Source organism: Gobio gobio (genome assembly GCF_949357685.1).
Source record: "Gobio gobio genome assembly, chromosome: 10".
NCBI classification, from domain to species: Eukaryota; Metazoa; Chordata; class Actinopteri; order Cypriniformes; family Gobionidae; genus Gobio; species Gobio gobio.
The window spans coordinates 18,559,502-18,572,764 of NC_137116.1; positions in this window are offsets into that span (position 1 = coordinate 18,559,502).

The window sequence follows — 13,263 nt, forward strand, 5'->3', positions numbered from 1 at the left end:
AGACAAATGCTTTGGGTTTCATCAGCTGTGTCATAAGCCCTTCTCTGAAGCCTCTGGTGAGATCTTGTTAACGTCTCCCGATCTTCAACAAGTTGAAGGATCTTCAGTGTCACATTGACCTAAAAATTCAAAAACAGACAAAGAACATCTATTAATGCATCTGGCAGCAAGAACCACATTTACATAATTTTACACAAGATTCCTAAAGGTATATTGATGAACAAAAGCAACAGCCTATGGTCACATTACACGAAACACGTTATCCAGTGCCATTCCATGCATGCAAGTAGCTTTGTCAATTCTTATGAATTCATACACATACAGGCAGACATCATTTGTGCTAATGCATATGACAATTCAAAATATTTGAACGCTGTCACTTACATAGAAATTAGTACACACTGTTGGGGAAAAATTTAATCACAGAAGATTTTATTTTCCAAGACCCGTTTTCTCTATTGTGTTTTAAATGAGTCACATCAAAGAGGCCCCACCTGTAGAAGCCATACATTGTCCCTTTTATCTTTGTCCCTTTTATCTTTATGGCTCTTGGAATCTGAGTTCCTGGCTAGCATCTATGCGTTTGAATAGTTATGTTGATTAAGAGTAGGTGATACTCTGTCCGGGCAGGGTTTTCCCAAGACCTGTATATATGATTAACTTGTTTTGTTACAGATGAAGGACCATTGTGTTTCTTGCTTTGAATTCAAATGAGGTCCAAGACAGAAGGGGGACCGTTTGTGTATTGTCTCACCTCTTGCTCAAGGCGAAACCTTCAGTGGGTTTCGCCAGATGTATGGAAAATTACTGAGGGGGTTGTTAAAACATTGAGGGTATAAAAGTTTGTGCTTTCTTTTGTTTTAGCAGTTCACACTCGGTACAGGCTGCATGACTGTGTTGACTGTGGGCTCTTTCTTGCAAGAAAAATAAATCTTTTTAAAGTGAATCTTTTTCATAAGGTTTGTCTCTTATTAGTGATGTCAACGAATTCAATTTTGCCGTAATAACACCTAACTCGTGACAAAGCATAAACAATTTTACAACATCCAACAACTTCACAAAAATTCCGTATTATATCTTACCCTTTGGTATTCCCTAGGATCCTGCACAATCTGCTCAATGGTGACATTTTGCACAACTTCATGCAGAGAGCCATCAAATGCGAAATCCAACTGTCGCACACACCTGACCGCCGATGCTGAATTCACCAAAATGTCCATCTCGCCTAATCAACATAACAAAAACAAATTAGTTTGCTACATGATCATACATTTCTTTCACACAAAAAAAAATGTACCTTAAAATTTCACTCCTGCCAAATCCTTCCCAATAGCAATCTATTATTAACTGATGGTTTGCATTCACAAAACAAACACGTGTACACTACTATTCACAGCAATACCATTCTTTACAAAACTTCGCAATGTCTATTTACGGTCATATGACCTCTTGGCCACAAGCATACATTAAACATGTACTCTCACATTTTCATGCGACACCATTCAAACTCCCATTAAACTCATCATAAAATTCACCCCTTTACATAAAGGAAATCCAGTGCTCTTCCTTGATTAACTACAACCCATACATTCATATTTCATTACTTAACATTACTTTATTGCATTAATTAACATGCCTCCATATTGCCCCGCATGTTTACAACCTTTATTCACATTTGTTCAACATTAGGATTTGCAATAGCCTACAAACAAACAAACAACAATTATCAGCATTATTTTATTTTTATTACATATAATTTCTTTATCTTTATTGTCACTAATGAATAACACACTTCACTTCATACTTAAAATAATCTTTGGTAACAGTTGACATAGTATTTTAAAGAAGTTCCCTTTGCTCAATTAACTAAATATTTCACATTGGACACATATACATCAGCTGAAACTTTCTGCCTTTCAACTATTTTTACAAGAACACATGACATGTACTGTTCAAATTTGTTCCATGATTTCACTTTTCCCATACTACATTTTTGATCAGTCCTTTACTTTATGAAATACCTGGTAACCTTTCACATGCAGAGAATTTACTAAAATTTTCCATGGTACTATTATGACCATTCAGTCAAAAGTTATTTACTAAACTACGTTTAACTTACATTATTCACACCTAACAACCACATTGTTTCACTGTAGCACACTGCCCTTTAAATTCCCTTCCGATGTGAACATGTGTAGCTCTTTTGATACACATGATCATATTTTTTCCATACAGCCTTATTCAATTTAAGTTCGTTTACTTTCATAAACTTACTCTACTGTATTGTTGTTAAATTACTACATCAAAAACACCTCGTCAAAGCACAAATACATTAAGTAATCAAACACATTGCCTCCTATTTATCTTAAAATTATCTGTAACCATCGCCACCTCCACATTGTCCTTTGTGCAACTACATTAAAATGTACATTCAACCCCATCGGCCAAACAACATTCAAGCCCTGAAAATATTTTTTACCAACACACAACCTGCACCACACACATTGAATCAATTTCGGAAAATATCTACAAAAAGTACAACTTAAATCCTTCCAATACATTTTAATAATACATTATCACCACATTACTTACAGCAACACTCACCTTTTTTCTGTCGTGACGGAGAAAACACCACATCGCACAACTTAACTGGAGTCCTTCAGAAAAACAAAAATAAAAAACAACAACAACTAACTATTATTTACATTACACCATTAACCACTCTTAACAATATAAGAAACCAATGCACTTTTTAGACACTTTGTTTCCACTAACAAACCATTACACTGCATGGCTCAGTAGATAGTGCATGTATCAGTGGATAATGATGTGACAGACATTAACCTGTATCACTAAACCTTGTCACATATGCCAGTGACACAGTTACAAAACACTGACCATCAGACAATGACACTGAGTGGCATAACATGTCGCTGTCTCTTGTCACACTCACTGGCCTACACAGAGCCAATGCATACACATTTGTATAAATGTCTCTATTTAGCACTTGTATAGTGATGACGATTTCAAAACACGCCATCATGAAGTTTCGAAGCCTTATGAATCAGTGAGTCAAATCATGATTCGGATCGCATGTCAAACCGCCAAACTGCTGAAATTTGGCCATCCAAACTGCTCATTCGACTCACTAATTCATAAGGCTTCGAAGCTTCATGAGGCCGTGTTTTGAAATCGTCATAACTATACAAGTCGTTATTTAGGGGTTTTTTGCGCACAAAAACTATTCTGGCCGATTCATAAAGTTATTGTAGAACCACTGTGGTGAGATGGACTTTGTAACGACGTCTTTAGTACCTTTTAAGGGTCTTGAGAGTATACCGTGCATTGTGCCAATGGAGGCCTTTCAGAGCCATCAGATTTCAACTAAAATATCTTCATTTGTGTTCCGAAGACGAACGGAGTTCTTACGGGCGTCGAACGACATGACGGTAAGTAATTATTGACAGAATTTTCATTTTTGGGTGAACTAACCCTTTAAGGTTAATACAAAAACATCTTCATCAACATGTTAAAAAATAAAGATGCAATTTACATTTTTTCCTCCCGTATGTACAGTTTCTATAAACCGTTGCCCATTATACACTTTTAAAACATACCTGTCCTTTTCAGCGCTTTGAAATACATTGTGCTTCTGTACGTCAAATACGACCACTCGACTGTTCCTTTGTGCCTCCTGCAGCAAAGCACTGAAGTATTTGCACCGGACTCCGCTTTGGTTGACCTCCGACACATCATGAAGAAATCCTTCAACCTCCACTTTACTTTTCTTTGCCATTTTGCTGATTACTGTTGCAAGCAACGACAAGAAAAAAAAGTTACAAGTCATCTACAAGTACACTACAAGTAAATCATAAGACATTTACATACACAGCAATAGCCCCTCGGTTACCACATTATACTTCTATTAATTTGGATTTATCAGTCTTGCACAAATATAGATCATCTCTGTACAATTTTGCAATCATTCATCTTCAACCCACGACAAAGATTCCACATTCCATACAATTACGACCAGATCATTAAGGTTCAATTAAACCATCAGAAAAAATTCTCAGGTAAGCATTAATCAATCCTGTTACATTACAACACAAACACACCCTCCTTAAATATTAAACAGTTGATATACAGTAACTACCCTCATGACTGCTTTTACATATATCGACCACTCCAATTCTGCAAAAGCATATAAACATTACAACGATGCAGAGACATACATGACTTGACCTACTTTGTTTACATTTACGACTAAAGTGACGGCTGTATTTGATCGCGCCCCCGACTTGACTGCCATGACACTACAGGCTGAACAACGCATCGTAATCATTATCAGAATATATTCAGGTCCCCCGTATACACCGTGCAAACATCCTTAAGATGAAAATATCAGAGCCCACATTACATATTTGACGCACAGCCACTCATACATACTAGGGCTGTGCAATTAATCGAATTTCGATTTCGCCTCCCAACGATCACCAAAATGGTACAATCGACAAAAAACGATTATTTTGCCATGTTCAGTTTTGCAAGAACACTCTTATTTTGTCTTGCGTTCTGAATGAAACGCGCACGCGCTCATCCGCCCCTCCCGAAGCCACAAACTTTCTCAGATCGTGAGTCTCGTGTGCATATCATCCGGTGGAATTTAAAAACTCGGCGCGAGTAAAGATGGCAGAAGGAGGGCAGTTACAGCAGCGTTTGGTGAGCAAAATAGCCAGTTTGGCTTCGAGGAATCAGACGACGAGCAGAAACATGCTACGTGCAAGATTTGCTACATGGTAGTGGCTGCAACGCAAGGGAACACCACGAATTTGTTTAACCACTTGAAAATTAAACAGAGGGACCTATGACAATCTAATAAAGAAACAAAAACTGACGAGAGCTGGGGTGCCGTGTAAACGTCCTTTTTTCCCCCTCATATTTTTCAAATAATTCTCTTTGTAAACTTTGTTCAATGCATGCGAGTGCTGCCGTATGTTTGAATATGACCAGTCGTTTTCACCGTCATCACCCGGGTTTAGTGCCAGAAGACGCGAATGAGAAGCCACGCGCGCTGTGAGGAAATCTCTGTGCGCTCATCCAAGAGCGCGCACACGTCTCACAGCGCGCAAATATTGAGTTCTCTTTCAAGTCTTGCTCTTGAACGAACAAACTCACACAAAACGTATGTCAACATGTCCATCTTGATGAGTATTCTAGCAGACATAGTCTGTATATGCCTTAAGTGAACTTTATACAGTCGATAAAGACGACGCATATCCGATCCGGATTGAATAGCTTTTGTTAGTTTAATAGGATTAATCTTTAATTTATGCACTCAAATATGCAATGTTATTTTACATTTGATACATTTCTGTACCTGAAAACCATATCTAGCCGAACCATATTGTTGATCTTATTTATTTGTGGTTATCATTTTTACGTGAATACTTTTATACTTTGATTTGAATATATGTTATATTATTTATTTTAATAGTTCAAAAAGTACAACAAATGTTACAATTTCAATTGAATTGTTGAAAGGTGTATTTTTAATAAATACAACACATTCCCAAAGTCATGTGAAATAATCGTGTTACATAATCGTGATTTCAATATTGACCAAAATAATCGTGATTATGATTTTTTCCATAATCGAGCAGCCCTAATACATACGTTTTTACTTCACGGACACAGACAAAACACAACTTTCCTACCTCAGAAATCGACGACAAAATGGCTTCCAAACGTGTCACGCCACTGCTGACTCTCGCAGGTCCCCTACAGGTGCAAAATAAATCAACATCCTGTTTAACAACACCATTAGCCCTCAATGCATTTTATTTAATTAACTCGATGCTTCACAAATCAACTCGTTACAATAAAGACTTTGCCAACACTATACAAACACATATAGGTTGCTTATTGAATTCTTCTAGGCTGTGGTAAATTTACACACGTTACCAAATTCTGTACTTCTCATACATAACAGAAGAAACATGACCTTTCTTCACCTGTAGTATTTACACTGGTCAAACAATTAACTTACACAAGGCAAACGAACCAAGCCATTGTTTGCCCTTTCGTCATAAAACTCATTTGTACTATCAAAACAAACACATGCGAAATGATTATAAATTGCCTTGTTTGTTAAATATCACAATTCGAGCATATATCCACCACTCTAATCTTACAAAACCAAATATGTTACACGTAAATGACTCTCCGAACTCGTTTTTTAATCGCACCCGCGACTCGCGTGACACTGCCAGCTGAACAACACATATTCACTATCAAAATATATACACGTCACACGAATAAACAGTGCAAACATCCTTAACACGAAATACAAGCGCCTACTTTTCATATTTTAGGTCCAGACACTCATATACACATTTACTTCACGGACACAGACGAAACACAACTTTCCTACCTCAGAAATCGACGACAAAATGGCTTCCAAACGCGTCACGCCACTGCTGACTCTCGCAGGTCCCCTACAGGTGCAAAATAAATCAACATCCTGTTTAACAACACCATTAGCCCTCAATGCATTTTATTTCATTTAATTAACTCGATGCTTCACAAATCACCTCGTTACAAAGTCCATCTCACCACAGTGGCTCTACAATAATTTTACGTTACGACGACAATAGTTTTTGTGCGCAAAAACCATCAAAATAACGACTTACGGGCTCGGGCGTCTGACGTCATTACTTTGCGTGGCGGCCATGTTGATGGCCTCATTTGCTGCCATAGTTGCCATGTCCCCGTATAACACGCGACTTTGGGCTTCTTTTTTTGGCAAGTCGCGTTAAAAAATCACCAGTCGCGGGTTGCGGTTTTTTGGGCTTATTTTAAAAAATGTGGTTGCTTGTTAGGAAAATATAATAAGCAACTTCGTTTCTTTACATTTATGGTCGCTGTTTTGTCCAATACATTGACTGACACTGTCTTCTCACAGCTAATAGCCATTCAGTGCAACGATAAGTGCTGTAGTAATCCGTCCTTTTATATCCCGCCTCCTTCTCCCCCTCATTGAAGAAAAATCGCGTTCAACGTGCAGGCATGTGACATTATAAATGCACGTAATGATAGTCAGTAGACATAAATAGACGTATACATTTTTACAAACAGTAGCACAAGCAGAGATGGAGAGGAAAGAGGGACGAGAGGCACCTCATTTAATTAAAAAAATATTTTTGTGTATGTAATGTATTTAAAATTACAGGCTATTATAAAAAAAACAAGTCTATTAATAATAACAGTTGGTATGGTTCGAATTTATTTTATTTTAAATATGTGGCTAGCAGCGCTCTAGTGCTTGTATCCCAATGTGCACACTATCAATCCTAAATAGTGTGACATTAGTAATTTTCAGTACTATTTAGGGCAGATAGTGTGCACAATGAGATGCAGGGCTTGTCTTTTTCACGGTTTGCAGTGTGCGTGTTCACTACTGTACACTGCCCCTAATATGTGTGCAGTAACTCCGACTATGGGTTACCATAATTGGCCTCCATGTCACTCTTCACTCTCCAAACCTCTTCTGTTCACAGCTGATCGGAGGATATTGTGTGTCCTTTATTGGAATTTGATGATTTTTATAAAATCACATCTGTTTTTGCTTTTCAAACTCTGAGAGGTTTCAGTTTAATATGTTGCAGGCTCATTTATTGATAAAAAAATGATTTATTATAAATAATATTGATGATAATAAATAATATAAAAATATTGGGCTTGTTTTGGGCTTGTTTTTGAAGCTGCGGTTGCTTATTTGTCTCGCGAGAGTTGCTACTCGGACTACTGCGCACTGTTTATAGACGTGCTCCCTCAGTCGTGTGTCTTAATTTGGCGTTATTATTGGAAACCATGGTAAACCGTCACTGCATTGTGGGGTGTAACACTGCATCACATAATCGCCATGGGAAAAAGGTCGAAAATGGATTAACTTTCCACCGCTTTCCTGCTTGGAGACGCAACCACGGAGACCAAGTATCCGAGGTAACAAAGAGTCGTCGGCTCGCTTGGATCGCGGCTATAAGACAAACTGTTACCTGGGGATATGGTGTTGGCTGATCGCGGCTTTGACATAAAGGACAGTGTGGGACTTATGTGTACCAAGGTAAAGATCCCTACTTTCACAAAAGGACGCTGTCAGCTGGATGCAATAGATGTGGGGAGCACAAGAAAAAATGCCCACCTCCGAATTCACGTGGAAAGGGTGATTGTAACCGTCCACAAGTACACTATTTTTTCAGAAAGTAACGATTCACATGGTGTTACCAAGCAAGGACGAAGACATGACATTCCTCTATAAAATTGTGTCTGTATGTTGTGCTCTGACAAACATGAGCCCTAGCGTTGTGCTGAAATAAATGTGCATTAAATACAGCCTTAAGTGTCTGTTGCATCCATACCCACAATCTTCACAATAAATATACTTAAATCAGTATAATGTGCAAAAGCAAGAAGTGCCACACAATCGCAATAACCGTATAATGTGCAAAAGCAAGAACTGTCACACAATCGCAATAACCGTATAATGTGCAAAAGCAAGAAGTGTCACACAATCAGATATTTTTCAATGTTTATTTGCAAGTAGTGCAACCTGAGAACACAGAACGGTGCAGAATGCTTCAAGGTAAAAGGTTAACGTTCATGATATGCAGCTCCTGAACCCATCCATTTGTGAACTGCAAATTTCATATGAATCCAAACCGTTAATAGTTCCAATTTTGTCCATATACCAGTCCCTGGCATCCTTATTTAACGTATCCCGGTAAATTCCACATCCTTTTCGGGATTTTAACATAGTTTTTCTTTCTCCCAACTCTGCTTCTCTTCGTTCGATTTGCTGTATGTTTACATTCGCGAGCCCATCAACATGGCCGCCACGACCCAGAATGCAACGCAGCGCCCGAGCCCTATTCAATCTCTTCTAGTATTCTGTGTATGCCTCCACGACGCATGCGCGAGAATATGACGTAGCGGTGTCGTTTGGGAATCCATAAAATGCACATTTTAGCCCCATTTTAACCACTACACCAAGACCTAAACCACGATCAATGTAGAATTCAACAGCTTAGATACGCGCAAGTTCCTCTGCTGGTAAACAAATCGCTTTTGGGTCATGTGTCCAAACGGGGAATCAGCAAAATATGTTCGCACATGCGTCTTGGTGGCATACACGGAACACAAGAACAAGCTGGATTAAGGCGTTATTTTGATTTTTTTGCGCACAAAAACTATTTTCGTCACATTGTAAAATTATTGTAGACCCACTGTGGTGACATCGACTTTATAACGACGTTTTTAGTGCCTTTAATGGGTCTTGTGAGTGTAAATGTACTGAATGGCAATGGAGGCCTATCTGACGCCTTTCTCACCCATCAGCTTTCAACAAAAATATCTTAATTTGTGTTCCGATGATAAACAGGGGTCTTACAGGTGTCAAACGTCATAAGGGTGAGTAATTAATGACATCATTTTCATTTTTGTATGAACTAACCCTTTAACACGAAACTACAAGCGCCTACATTTCATATTTAAGGTCCAGACACTCATATATACACATTTACTTCACGGACATAAAGAAAACACAAGTTTCCTACCTCAGAAATCAGCCACAAAATGGCTCCTGTGAGAAACTGAAGTTCCGCGCCTCGATCGCCCCCCGGTGGCTGCTCCCAGTATAACTCCTAAACCCCACCCCTACATCTATTTGAATGGACGCAAGACACACTAAACAATTCAATTACACTTCAAATACTAGTTTCCTAAAGATGGTTTCTGTCATTTTAGGCACTTTTTATTACGAAAATTTCATTTCAAGTGTTCGTTTTTTAAATAAGTTTACTTTTAGTGAATTATGTGATGCTATAAAAACATTGTGTGTGACGTCATGATTGACAGCTGAGATTGACGGCTTCTCTGAGTAAAGTTGTCACTGATGAGGCACTAAGGGACTTTTTTCTGGATTTTTGGGAGGACATTGGAGCTTTAGCTTTGATTTCTACATTTCTATAACTGTTTATTTCACACCAACAAAATAAATTGTTCTGCATGTGTGAGAGTGTGGGCACGCTTTGGATAATCGCGCCTCTACTTCCGGGTCTCTACTGCGCAGACTCGGTCCCAAGATGTCAGCGCCGTGTGTGGCCTACGAAAGCTTCAACTATGGTCAGCAAAAGTCGTGGTCTATGACATTTTATTTCATAGTCAGCAGATATATAACGCCCCCTTTCGACCACATTACATAGTGCTCCTGCACTTTCCTCGTGTTTTTTCTTTTTGGCTTCTAAGTGCCCAATTGCTTTCATCTTTCCCTCTGAGCAACAGAATAATCAACGTGTCCAAACAGTGCAAACGCAGTTCACCACATCATGCATTATTTCATTTATATACCCACCTACATAGCTGTATTCTTGTACTCATTAATAGACACTCAATTGTTTGAATTTTTGAAACAAAAGACATGCCCATGTATTGTATTGCATTGGATACACAAAACAAACTGCTCTGTACACATAAACACCATCAATCCTACATTAATACTACCAATACACATCCCTGACAAACGTACCAATATTAGCATGGTCACTCTCTTCATTTAGATTTATGTTTTTGCGAGCAAATACTAACAAACCCGTTCCAAAAGACCAAATACATTTACTGACCAAACACTTGATAATTGTCAAGTCTTTTGTACTTTGCCTAGTCCAACACTCGCCCCCCTTCACCCACGACCACAACAAATCACATTCTAAATCCCCCCTGTAGTAACTCTTGTACAAATCACCCACTATTGTCCAAAACAATCACATATATACATTTGTGCTTACAGACACAAGAAAAAAACAAAAAAAAAACATACACATAATGTGGCATGTCAAACCTTTATTACAACCAACTTTCAGTTTGCATACATGCTCCTTTTCCATGTTTATACACAGTTTACAATATATATAATATATATATATATATATATATATATATATATATATATATATATATATATATATATATATATATATATTACAATAAAAAAATTGTTCATACACACACACACACACACACACACACACACACACACACACACACACACACGTCTATAAATACAGAGTTACACCTTGGTTTTTAAATTATCCCTGCATTGACACTTTACAACTATAACTTCAAACATGACTTAACATTCAGTTATAAATGTATTGGTTTCAAAATTATCAAAAATTTACAAATACTGAACATCTATAATAAAGTGCAGATTGTGTTTAAATAAAAAAAAAAATCCAAAAATTAAATAAAAAACACGTTCACATTTTTCTCTTTTTGACTGTTCCATTTTCTCCTTGATATCAATTTCCTCCTAACTGCCTACAATCTACCTACATTCAACCTTGACAACTGCTTTGTTTAAAAATCAACTAAAACAGCATACTGAACCACTTTCAAACTGACTAACAACTTGTCAAATTTACAATTGACCAACTACACTACTTTCTGCCTTTTTTTTCCCCACCTTTCCCAGACGGTTTCATGCTTCTCTCACTTTTCGGGACCTTACACCCAACCAATACCTCCTGCTCTTTGTCATCTTTAACATCACATGACACATTGCTTTTATTAGAAGCCCTAACATTTCCCTCAGCATCCTCAACGACCACCATCTTCTTTTGTGTTTCACTATCCACAGTGGTTACCGGACCGTCAATTTCGCAATCAAACAACTCCTGTAGCATTAGCTCGTCTGGCACTATGGAGGAGTCCTGTATCTGCCCTAAGCTGGTATCTTTTAAAGAGCTACCACTGGCAGTCTGTGGTGAACCAGATGTCTGATTCTTACTAACATCAATACATGGTGGCAAAAACACTGCAGACACAACACGGCTCGCCCGGCACTTCACTTGAATAATTTCTTCAACAAGCAGCTTCGCCACCAACATATCCCTTTCAAAGGTACTGCCAGCAACCAATTTCAACAACTGTCGAAGCACAAAATCATCAAACACTAAAGCCCTATTCGCACAACATTAGTATTATCGGGCAACCTCTAGTGATTTGTAAAAATTGCACAGAATGTCTGTGATCTTAAATCCCCTCCAAAATCCCCATATCTGTAATTTGAAAATTAAACTCCCCCTGCAAGTTACCTACCACATTTCGCCAAACACAGAGGTCCTGTGATAATATTAATCCCCTGCAAATCAACATCTCTGTGATTTCGCCACAATTAGGCAGATCATATATAATTTTTCCAAAGTTTTTGTTTACAGTGCACATTTCTATCTTTATCTTCAACTAACAATAGCACAACACTTCATAATGCGCACCATTATGAATTCCTGTGCAGCCGCGCGAATTATACTTTCACTTTAGAAAGAGCAGCAATTTGGCATACATTGAATTGCTTGAATGCATTGAAGGGTCAAGAGTCAAGCCAAACATCACTTGTCTCTTCATCAGACACATATCCTTCAAGTTCTCTATATTCAAGGAGTGATTTTGGATATTGTAGTGTTTTAGTTGCTCTGTGCTTTTGAATCCAGCTCTGATGTCTGTGTCAAGACGTGCTGACAGGCAAATGTCCTTGGTGTTTGAAGTGAGAAGAGCTCAGCATGTGTTAACTGTATGTCTTCCTAAAGCAACCCCCGGGGTCATCTATGTTACAGCTATGTGACTCTTTTGGGGACTCAAAATGTAACAGAAATGTACCTCTCTGATATACTTTTCTTTCTTTATAGAATAGAATAAAGTCACTTCTGAATTAGAGTTAGTATCAGCATGTTTTGGAGAAGTGCTTTGTTGATAGTTAGTTAAGATGTCCCGACCTTGATGGAAACTGGTATTCTCTGGAGTATTGTGTGTGTGCGTTGTATGATTTGTGCAGATCCAGTATTGGATATGGGCCTTCCTGCAGGCGATGCCAGACCTTTAGACGCTTTTCTGTGACCTCTGAGGTCACTGGGGACTAATCTGGGCCTGGGCGACATCAAGTCTACGCATTTTTAGAGATATATGCTCCTATCTGTCTACGTGTGGAAAGTTGCTTACGTTGCATGTTGTTAGAACCAATCAGAATCATTCCACATGGCAGTAATGACGTGTCTAGACCTTGAAAACAGTATAACTGTTCAGAAAATTGTATGTACGTTAGACGGAGACGGGGAGACTGTTGGAGGGAGCGCGGCCTACGAACTCCTCTTGAGCTGGCTTCTGCTGATGAAACTGCAAACTATTCTTCAGTAAAATTTTCTTTAATTA